This window comes from Hemitrygon akajei, chromosome 17, assembly GCF_048418815.1.
Source record: "Hemitrygon akajei chromosome 17, sHemAka1.3, whole genome shotgun sequence".
Classification (NCBI taxonomy): domain Eukaryota; kingdom Metazoa; phylum Chordata; class Chondrichthyes; order Myliobatiformes; family Dasyatidae; genus Hemitrygon; species Hemitrygon akajei.
Genome location: NC_133140.1, coordinates 12870443 through 12882681, shown reverse-complemented (window position 1 = coordinate 12882681; position 12239 = coordinate 12870443). Strand labels below are relative to the sequence as shown.

General features: G+C 45.3%; 1 protein-coding gene across 13 annotated transcripts in view; it reads left to right on the top strand.

Annotated features, from left to right (window-relative positions):
• Window positions 1–12239, top strand: part of mtss1lb (MTSS I-BAR domain containing 2b) — a 189218-nt gene that overhangs the window by 137098 nt on the left and 39881 nt on the right. The window lies entirely within an intron of this gene.

Sequence of the window (12239 nt, the reverse complement as noted above, 5' to 3'; positions counted from 1 at the left end):
GCATGCATGGGTGGGTATGTCTTCAGGGTGGAGGTGGAAGTGGACTTGACTGGTGTGCATGGGTGGGTGGGTGAGTATGTATTGAGGCTGCATTAGTAGATGAAATGGGATGAAGGAACAGTTCTCATCCCAGGGCACATAGAATCACAGTACAAAGATGTGACATTGAGGGTAGGGCTACCATTGTCTCAGGTCTTAGTCCAGGCTGCGAGCTGTTAGCTGGAGTAGATGTGACCCAAAGCAGTGGTTAATTCCAGTGTAATTGGTTAGCCTAAAACTGCTCAGAGGGCAGTGCAGTCAGTGGGTTATCTCTCAGATCAGCAATCTCACCCTGCCCTTGTTCAAAAACACAAGGCAACTTTTCAACCGATAATAGGTACATTACATCTGGAATTATTTCCAGGTTGCGGATGATTCCCTTCCACGCCGCTCTGACATACAGGTGGCCCCCCATTTTACAAATGTTCGCTTTACGACAGCTCGTAAGAGACCTACATTAGTGCCTGTTTTCGCTAACCAAAGAGGATTTTTGCTTTTACGATAAAAAGACGCCCTCTTTATACGTGTGTTACCCCAAGAAAGACTACAATGACCGTGAAGCCTTGTGTGGGCAGCTGTGCGTGCACGCGTGTATGTGCCGATTTTTTTCCCTCCACATCGATTTTGGCTCGCTGTCTTCCCGATTTTGATAAGTGAAACTATACCGTACATACAATATTTCTATTTTATATAGGCTGTATATTTATCATATCATTCCTGCTTTTACTATATGTTAGTGTTATTTTAGGTTTTATGTGTTATTTGGTTTGATTTGGTAGGTTATTTTTTGGGTCCGGAAACACTCAGAAATTTTTTTCTGTATAATTTAATGGTAATTGCTTCTTCGCTTTACGATGTTTTGGCTTACAAACGGTTTCATAGGAATGCTCTACCTTCGGATAGCAGGGGAAACCTGTATTGGGAAATCGTGTACTAGTCAAGTTACAGCAGTGGTTTGCCATTGCCTTCTGCCAGGTGAGTTTTTTTTTTAAGAGATCACCAGCTCTTAATAGGAGCCGGCTGGATTTGAACTCAGGACCTCTCACCCTGAAGACCAGCGCTGATGCCACCAGCTGGCTGAACCCATAATATAAACATAGAAAACCTACAGCACAATATAGGCCATTCAGCCCACAATGCTGTGCCGAGCATGTACTTACTTTAGAAATTACTTTGGATTACCCATAACCCTCCATTTTTCTAAGCTCCATGTAAAAAGACCCTATCATATCAGCCTCCACCACTGTCACCGGCAGCCCATCCCATCCACTCACCACTCTGCGTAAAACAACTTGCCTCTGACATCTCCTCTGTACCATCTTCCAAGAACCTTAAAACTGTGCCCTGTCATGTTAGCCATTTCAGCTCTGGGAAAAAGCCTCTGACTATCCACACAATTAATGCCTCTCATCATCTTACACACCTCTATCAGGTCACCTCTCATCCTCCGTCGCTCCATGGAGAAAAGGCTGAGTTCACTCAGCTTATTCTCATAAGACATGCTGCCCAATCCAGGCAACATCCTTGTAAATCTCCTCTGCACCCTTTCTATAGTTTCTACCTCTTTCCTGTAGTGAGGTGACCAGAATTGAGCACAGTACTCCAAATGGAGTCTGACCATGGTCCTATATAGCTGTACATTACCTCTTGGCTCTTAAACTCAATCCCATTTTTGATGAAGGCCAATGCACAGTATCATCAGAGCAAGGATCGGAAAAGCCCAACATGCCTTCACAACCCTGCGACCTGTTTGGAGATCTACGGCCATCTCTGTCAAAACTAAGCTCCGTATATTCAGCTCCAATGTGAAAGCCATCCTGCTATATGGATCCGAAACATGGAGAATCACTAACACCAGCTGCAACAAAATCCAGACCTTTCTCAACAAATGCCTCCGGCAGATCCTCCGCCTCAAGTGGTACGACAGAGTGTCAAACCTAGACCTATGGAAGAGAGCAAACCAAGAGCCCATTGTATTCCAGATAAGGAGGAGGAAGTGGAGATGGGTCAGCCACACCTTGAGGAAGAGCCAGTCGAATGTCACTCGACAATCACTCGAATGGAATCCACAAGAGAAGAGAAGAAGAGGTCGCCCAAAGCAAACCTGGAGGCGTAGGCTTTTAGATGAACTGAAAGCCGTCGGCCAAACTTGGGAGACTGTAAAAACATCTGCTAGAGATCACAGAAAGTGGAGGACTTTTGTCGAGGCCCTATGCTCCATAAGGAGTGAAAAGGATTAAAGTAAGTAAAGTAAATGCACCGTATGCCTTCATAACTACAGAGTCAACCTGCGCAACAGCTTTGAGTGTCCTATGGACTCGGACCCCAAGATCCTTCTGATCCTCCGCACTGCCAAGAAGTTTTTGAGTGGTGCTCAGGGAACCTGGTTCATCGTTTAATCCCCGCAGCCCCTGCACTGGGACTGTCCAGTGCGGGGCACCTGCTTGACGACTGTGAGCTACCTGAATTGGAAGCCTTTCCAGTACCTTTTCCTGCCTTCTGCCTCTGAATGTCTGGGCACACATCGCTCAGCTGCATCCGTAGGAGAGAACCACAGTGTAGTGTTCTTCTGCTACTGGACATGGAGCCATTTTGGGTCAGGAGGTCCCTGAATTATTGTGGTAGCTTACAAATCCAAGGTGCACATAAGTGGCAGCAGTCCTGTTGGAATGTAATAGAACTCGACTTAATGAATTGACTATGAATGCAGACTTGATGGACTGAGTGGCCTTATTCTGCTCATACATCTTACAGTATTGTGTCTTATGAATGTAAACATGAAAAGACATTGCACGGGCTATTTTTGTAAATAATTTTCCTTATTATGAATGAAGTTTACTTTGATGTATTTTTAAAAAACTCCCCTGCTAAAAACAGCAATATACCATTCCTGTGGGCTGGGCTGTGGTTTTGTGTGTCACATCATAGTTAGAACCATAGAATAATAGAATATTATGACACAGAAACAGGCCTTTTGACCCTTCTTGGCTGTGCCGAACAATTTTTCTGCCTAGTCCCACTGACCCCCACCTGGACCATATCCCTCCATACACCTCTCATCCATGTACCTGTCCAAGTTTTTCTTAAATGTTAAAAGTGAGCCCACGTTTACCACTTCATCTGGCAGCTCATTCCACACTCCCACCACTCTCTGTGTGAAGAAGCCCCCCCCCCCATGTTCCCTTTAAACTTTTCCCTTTTCACCCTTAACCCATGTCCTCTGTTTTTTTTCCCTCCCCTAGCCTCAGTGGAAGAAGCCTTCTTGCATTCACTCTATCTATACCAGTCTTAATTTTATACACCTCTTTCAAATCTCCCCTCATTCCTCTACGCTCCAGGGAATAAAGTCCTAACCTATTCAACCTTTTTCGGTAACTCAATTTCTCAAGTCCCGGCAACACCCTCATAAGCCTTCTCTGCACTCTTTCAACCTTATTAATATCCTTCCTGTAATTAGGTAACCAAAACTGCACATAATACTCCAAATTCAGCCTCACCAATGTCTTATACAACCTCACCATAACATTCCAACTCTTATACTCAATACTTTGATTTATAAAGGCCAATGTGCGTAGGGTCGTATAGGCTCTTTACTACCCTATCTAACTGTGACGCCACTTTTAGGGAATTATGTATCTGTATTCCTGGATCCCTCTGTTCTACTGCACTCCTCAGTGTCCTGCCATTTACCTTGTATTTTCTGCCTTGGTTTGTCCTTCCAAAGTGCAATACCTCACACATGTCTACATTAAACTCTATCTGCCATTTGTCAGCTCATTTTTCCAGCTGGTCCAAATCCCTCTGCAATCTTTGAAAACCTTCCTCACTGTCCACTACACCTCCAATCTTTGTATCATCAGCAAATTTGCTGATCCAATTTCCACATTATCATCCAAATGATTGATATAGATGACAAATAACAATGGACCCAGCACTAATCCCTGTGGCACACCACTAGTCACAGGCGCCCACTCAGAGAAGCAATCCTCCACTACCACTCTCTGACTTCTCCCATTGAGCCAATGTCTAATCCAATTTACTACCTCACCATGTATACCTAGCGACTGAATCTTCCTAACTAACCTCCCATGCGGGACCTTGTCAAGGGCCTTACTGAAGTCCATGTATACAACATCCACTGCCTTCCCTTCATCCAATTTCCTGGTAACCTCCTGGAAAAACTCCAATAGATTAGTTAAACATGACCTACCATTCACAAAGCCACGTTGACTCTCCCTAATAAGTCCCTGTCTATCTAAATACTTGTAGATCCTATCTCTTAGTATTCCTTCCAATAATTTACCTACTACCGACTTCAAACTTACCGGCCTATAATTTCTCGGATTACTTTTAGAGCCTTTTTTAAACAACGGAACTACATGAGCTATCCTTCAATCCTCCGGCACCTCACCCGTAGATACCGACATTTTAAATATATCTACCAGGGCCCCTGCAATTTCAACACTAGTCTCCTTCAAGGTCCGAGGGAATACTCTGTCAGATCCTGGGGATTTATCTATTATGATTTGCCTCAAGACAGCAAGCACCTTCTCCTCTTTAATCTGTATAGGTTCCATGACCTCACTACTTGTTTGCCTTATTTCCATTGACTCCATGCCAGTTTCCTTAGTAAATACAGATGCAAAAAACCATTCAAGATCTCTCCCATTTCTTTTGGTTCCATACATAGCTGATCACTCTGATCTTAAAGAAGACTAATTTTATCCCTTATTATCCTTTTGTTCTTAATATACCTGTAGAAGCTCATTGGATTATCCTTCACCTTGACTGCCAAAACAACCTCATGTCTCCTTTTAACCTTCCTGATTTCTTTCTTAAGTATTTTCTTGCACTTTTTATACTCCTCAAGCACCTTATTTGCTCCTTGTTGCCTATACCTGTCATGTATCTCTTCTTCATCAGATTTCCAATAACCCTCGAAAACCAAGGTTCCTCATTCTTATTCACTTTGCCTTTAACCCTGACAGGAACATACAAATTCTGCACTCTCAAAATTTCTCCTTTGAAGGCCTCCCACTTACCAATCACATCCTGGCCAGAGAACAACCTGTCCCAATCCACGCTTTTTAGATCCTTTTTCATTTCTTCAAATTTGGCTTTTTTCCAGTTTAGAACCTCAACCTGAGGACCAGATCTATCTTTATCCATGACTAAGTTGAAACTAATGGTGTTATGATCACTGGAACAAAAGTGTTCCCCTACACACACTTCTGTTACTTGTCTTGTCAAGTCAAGTCACTTTTATTGTCATTTCGGCCATAACTGCTGGTATAGTACATAGTAAAAATGAGACAACGTTTTTCAGGACCATGGTGTTACATGACACAGTACAAAAACTAGACTGAACTACGTAAAAAAAACAACACAGAGAAACTACACTAGACTACAGACCTACACAGGACTGCGTAAAGTGCACAAAACAGTGCAGGCATTACAATAAATAATAAACAGGACAATAGGACAAGCTGTCAGTCCAGGCTCTGGGTATTGAAGAGTCTGATAGCTTGGGGGAAGAAACTATTACGTACATAGTCTGGTCGTGAGAGCCCGAGTGCTTTGGAGCCTTTTCCCAGATGGCAGGAGGGAGAAGAGATTGTATGAGGGATGCATGGGGTCCTTCATAATGCTGTTTCCTTTGCGGATGCAGCGTGTAGTGTAAGTGTCCGTGATAGCGGGAAGAGAGACCCCGATGATCTTCTCAGCTGACCTCACTATCCGCTGCAGGGTCTTGCGATCCGAGATGGTGCAATTTCCAAACCAGGCAGTAATGCAGCTGCTCAGGATGCTCTCAATACAACCCCTGTAGAATGTGATGAGGATGGGGGATGGAAGATGGACTTTCCTCAGCCTTCGCAGAAAGTAGAGACGCTGCTGGGCTTTCTTTGCTGTGGAGTTGGTGTTGAGGGACCAGGTGTGATTCTGCGCCAGGTGAACACCAAGAAATTTGGTGCTCTTAACGATCTCTACCAAGGAGCCGTTGATGTTCAGCGGGGAGTGGTCGCTCCGTGCCCTCCTGAAGTCAACAACCATCTCTTTTGTTCACATTAAGAGACAGGTTGTTGGCTCTGCACCAGTCCATTAGCCGCTGCACTTCCTCTCTAGCTGACTCGTCGTTCTTGCTGATGAGACCCACCACAGTTGTGTCATCAGCGAACTTGATGATGTGGTTCGAGCTGTGTGTTGCAGCACAGTCATGGGTCAGCAGAGTGAACAGGACCCTGGGGGGTCCCCGTGCTCACTGTGATGGTGTTGGAGATGCTCCTAACTTGTTTCCTAAAAGGAGATCTAATATTGCATCATCTCTAGTTGGTACCTCAATATATTAATTCAGAAATCTTTCCTGAACACATTTTACAAATTTTAACCCGTCTAGACCTTTAACGGTATGGGAGTCCCAATCAATATATGGAAAATTAAAATTCCCTACAATCACAGCTTTCTGTCTCCTGCAGTTGTCTGTTATCTCTCTGTAGATTTGCTCTTCCAATTCTTGCTGACTATTGGGTGGTCTATAATACAACCCCATTAATGTGGTCATACCTTTCCTGTTTCTCAGCTCCACCCATATGGCCTCGGTAGACAAGCCCTCTAATCTGTCCTGCCTGAACACTGCTGTAACATTTTCCCTGACTAGCAATGCCAACCCCCACCCTTCATCCCTCTGCCTCCATCACGTCTGAAACATCAGAACCCTGGAACATTAAGCTGCCAGTCCTGCCCCTCCTGTAGCCAAGTTTCACTAATGGCTATAATGTCATAATTCCATGTGTCAGTCCACACCCTTAGCTCATCAGCCTTCCCAACAATACTCCTCGCATTGAAGTAGACACAGCTCAGAAGACTATTACCACTACAGACAACCCTTCTATTTCTGACTTTGCATAAGCTTTTAACATCATTTATTTTCACCCCCGCTCCACTATCTGCTCTGGCACTCTAGTTCCCATCCCCCTGCAAATCTAGTTTAAACCCTCCCCAACAGCACTAGCAAACCTCCCTGCAAGGATATTGGACCCCTGTAGTTCAGGTGTAACCCATCTCTCTTGTGGAGGTCCCACCTGCCCCAGAAGAGGTCCCAGTGATCCCGAAATCTGAAACCCTGCCCTGTACACCAGTTCCTCAGTCACGTGTTCATCCTCCAGAGCATCCTATACTTACCCTCACTGGCACGTGTCACAGGTAGCAATCCTGAGATTACCACCCTTGAGGTTCTGCTTTTTAACTTCCTACCAAGCTCTCTATACTCACTCTCCAGGACTTCCTCACTCTTTCTTCCTACGTTATTGGTACCGATGTGTACCATGACATCTGGCTGCTCACCCTCCCACTTCAGAATGCCGTGCACGCAATCAGAGACATCCCTGACCCTGGCACCCAGGAGGCAACAAACCATCCGGGAGTCTCTATCACGACCACAGAACCTCCTGTCTGTACCTCTAACTATCAAGTCCCCTATCACTACCACTCTCCTCTTCTTCCACCCTCCCTTCTGCACTGTAGAACCAGACTCAGTGCCAGAAATCAGGCTGCCGCAGCTTGTCCTTGGTAAGTCATCCCCCCCCCCCCCCCCCAGCAGTATCCAAATCAGTAGACTTGTTGTGAGGGGAATGGCCACACCTGCTCTGCCTGCCCTTTCCCCATCCCAATTACCTGTGCGTTGCTCCTTTGGCATAACTACCTCCCTGAAACTACTATCTATAAATTTCTCATTCTCCCGAATGATCCGGAGGTCATCCATCTCCTGCTCCAGTTCCCTAATGCGGTTTGTTAGGAGCTGCAGCTGGCTGCACTTCTTGCAGGTATTGTCGTCAGAGACAACGGAGGTCTCCCTGACTTCCCACATCCTGAAAGAGGAGCATTCCAGCATCCTGCCTGCATTCTCTCTAAACTTACTGGTTCAAAAAGAAATCAAATGAGAAACAATAACAACAACAACAACTTACCGGAAACCTACCCTCACCTCTGCCTGTTCACACCGAAGCCTGTTGAGCCAAAGCCGTCCCGCTCTGACTCAGTCCACTCCGACAATGGCCGCTTTGCTAGACAGAACTTCTTTTATAGTGCGCTAGCTGACCGGCTGTCTTCAGCTCCTCCGCTCCGCTATTGCTTGGCCGTTTTTAAAAAAACTGAAAAAGCCCGCGAATCCTCTCCTTTTCAAGCTCTGACGAAGTTGTGGTGTACTTCACAACTAGCAGTAGATAAAACTAGAGGACGTAGATTTAGAGTGAAGGTTAAGAGATTTAGAGGGGACCCTTTCTCACCCAGAGAGTGATGAGTACCTGGAGCACACTGGAAGCAAAGTCACTTTGCCTGGGGATAGAAGGTTACAGTCATAAACAAAGATGACATTAGCTTTATTTGTCACAAGTACATGGAAAGATTCAGTGAAGTGTTTCATTTGACCAACACAGTCCAAGGTTTTGCTGGGAGCGGTCTGCAAGTGTTGCCACAATTCTGGTGCTACCCTACAACTTGGTAATCCTCTCCCTTTTGGAATGTGTGAAGAAACCCACGTGATCATGGGGAGAACATACAAGCTCCTTAGTAATTGAACCCCAATATGCAGGTGGCACTGTAAAGCATTATCTTAACCAGAATGCAACCATGTCGCCCTGTGCCACGTTGTTGGAAGATGGGATTATTAGAGGCAGACGCCCATGTACCATCATGGCTGTGATGGGTCAAATGACCTGTTTCCACTTTGTATGATTGGGATGATGTTTTTGCAGGGAAATGTACTATGGATATGTGGTCGATGTTTAGGGTTCTCTTGCAGGATGTTAGGGATAAATTTGTCCCACTGAGGAAGATAAAGAATGGTAGGGTGAAGGAACCATGGGTGACAAGTGAAGTGGAAAATCTAGTCAGGTGGAAGAAGACAGCATACATGAAGTTTAGGAAGCAAGGATCAGATGGGTCTATTGAGGAATTAGGGTAGCAAGAAAGGAGCTTAAGAAGTGGCTGAGAAGAGCAAGAAGGGGGCATGAGAAGCCCTTGGCGAGAAGGGTAAAGGAAAACCCCAAGGCATTCTTCAATTATGTGAAGAACAAAAGGATGACAGGAGTGAAGGTAGGACCGATTAGAGATAAAGGTGGGAAGATGTGCCTGGAGGCTGTGGAAGTGAGCGAGGTTCTCAATGAATACCTCTTCGGTATTCATCAATGAGAGGGAACTTGATGACAGTGAGGACAATATGAGTGAGGTTGAAGTTCTGGAGCATGTTGATATTAAGGTAGAAGAGGTGTTGGAGTTGTTAAAATACATTAGGACGGATAAGTCCCCAGGGTCTGATGGAATATTCCCCAGGCTGCTCCATGAGGCGAGGGAAGAGATTGCTGAGCTCTGGCTAGGATCTTTTTGTCCACGGGAATGGTACCGGAGGACTAGAGGGAGGCGAATGTTGCCCCTTGTTCAAAAAAGATAGTAGGGATAGTCCGGGTAATTATAGACCAGTGAGCCTTACGTCTGTGGTGGGAAAGCTGTTGGAAAAGATTCTTAAGGATAGGATCTATGGGCATTTAGAGAATCATGGTCTGATCAGGGACAGTCAACATGGCTTTGTGAAGGGCAAATTGTGTCTAACAAGCCTGATAGAGTTCTTTGAGGAGGTGACCAGGCATATAGATCAGGGTAGTGCAGTGGATGTGATCTACATGGATTTTAATAAGGCATTTGACAAGGTTCCACACGGTAGGCTTATTCAGAAAGTCAGAAGGCATGGGATTCAGGGAAGTTTGGCCAGGTGGATTCAGAATTGGCTTGCCTGCAGAAGGCAGAGGGTCGTGGTGGAGGGAGTACATTCAGATTGGAGGGTTGTGACTAGTGGTGTCCCACCAGGATCTGTTCTGGGACCTCTACTTTTTGTGATTTTTATTAACGACCTGGACGTGGGGGTAGAAGGGTGGGTTGGCAAGTTTGCAGACGACACAAAGGTCGGTGGTGTTGTAGATAGTGTAGAGGATTGTCGAAGATTGCAGAGAGACATTGATAGGATGCAGAAGTGGGCTGAGAAGTGGCAGATGGAGTTCAACCCAGAGAAGTGTGAGGTGGTACACTTTGGAAGGACAAATTCCAAGGCAGAGTACAAAGTAAATGGCAAGATACTTGGTAGTGTGGAAGAGCAGAGGGATCTGGGGGGCACATGTCCACAGATCCCTGAAAGTTGCCTCACAGGTAGATAGGGTAATTAAGAAAGCTTATGGGGTGTTAGCTTTCATAAGTCAAGGGATGGAGTTTAAGTGTCGTGAGGTAATGATGCAGCCCTATAAAACTCTGGTTAAGCCACACTTGGAGTACTGTGTCCAATTCTGTTTGCCTCATTATAGGAAGGATGTGGAAACATTGGAAAGGGTACAGAGGAGATTTACCAGGATGCTGCCTGGTTTAGAGAATATCCATTTATGATCAGAGATTAAGGGAGCTAGGGCTTTACTCTTTGGAGAGAAGGAGGATGAGAAGAGACATGATAGAGGTATACAAGATATTAAGGGGAATAAATAGAGTGGACAGCCAGCGCCTCTTCCCCAGGGCACCACTGCTCAGTACAAGAGGACATGACTTTAAGGTAAGGGGAGGGAAGTTCAAGGGGGATATTAGAGGAAGGTTTTTTACTCAGAGAATGGTTGGTGCGTGGAATGCACTGCCTGAGTCAGTGGTGGAGGCAGATACTCTAGTGTAATTTAAGACTACTAGACAGGTATATGGAGGAATTTAAGGTGGGGGGTTATATGGGAGGAAGGGTTTAAGGGTCGGCACAACGTTGTGGGCTGAGGGCCTGTACTGTGCTGTACTCTATGTTCTATGTAAGCATGATTCCACATCAATATTACTGTCACTGGACTCACTTTCTACAGCTTATGTTCTCGGTATTATTTACAGACAGACATACTTAGATGGCCACAGGCAGGAATGACTTCCTATGACGCTCAGTGTTGCATCTCGGTGGAATGAGTCTCTGGCTGAATGTACTCCTGTGCCTAATCAGTACATTATGGAGTGGATGGGAGTCATTGTCCAAGATGGCATGCAACTTGGACAGCATCCTCTTTTCAGACACCACCGTCAAGAGAGTCCAGTTCCACCCCCACAACATCACTGGCCTTACGAATGAGTTTGTTGATTCTGTTGGTGTCTGCTACCCTCAGCCTGCTGCCCCAGCACACAACAGTAAACGTGATAGCACTAGCCACCACAGCCTCATAAAACATCCTCAGCATCGTCCGGCAGATGTTAAAGGACCTCAGTCTCCTCAGGAAGTAGAGACGGCTCTGACCCTTCTTGTAGACAGCCTCAGTGTTCTTTGACCAGTCCAGTTTATTGGCCATTCATATCCCCAGGTATTTGTAATCCTCCACCATGTCCACACTGACCCCTTGGATGGAAACAGGGGTGACCTGTGCCTTAGCCCTCCTCAGGTCCACCACCAGCTCCTAGTCTTTTTCACATTAAGCTGCAGATGATTCTGCTTGCACCATGTGACAAAGTTTCCCACCGTAGCCCTGTACTCAGCCTCATCTCCCTTGCTGATGCATCCAACTATGGCAGAGTCATCAGAAAACTTCTGAAGATGGCAAGACTGTGCAGTAGTTGAAGTCTGAGGTGTAGATGGTGAAGAGAAAGGGAGACAGGACAGTCCCCTGTGGAGCCCCAGTGCTGCTGACCACTCTGTCTGACACATAGTGTTATTTATTTATTATTTGTCCTTTGCCCATTAGATGTTATGTATAGTTCTTGATAACATTTTTTTGCATTTCTGTATTTTTCTGTAAATGCCTGTAAGAAAAATGCATCTCAAGGTAGTATATGGTGACATATACATACTTTGATAAATAAATTCACTCTGAACTTTGAACTAGCTTTTTAAATTAAATTGTTTGGTAGCTTCAATTTAAGTTGCACTGTTTGTAAGTCTGGTTTTGACACTCCTACAAAGGTATGTTTCTCCGGGATATTTCAGAATAATGGTCTGGAAGTTCGGGTAGGGAAAGGTGATTTAACCACAGTGCTGCCACCTGGGGTCTAATTTGTAGAGATAACGAGGCTGTAAAGAGCAAGGAGAAATTGGACCAGGTTTGCTGTTTCAGAGTAACTCTTGCCCTAACAGAGTACAAGGTTAGTGCCAAGGTCAGGAAATTCTGCATAGAGTGATTGACATGGGGACCAGGCTGTCAGGGTGGAGG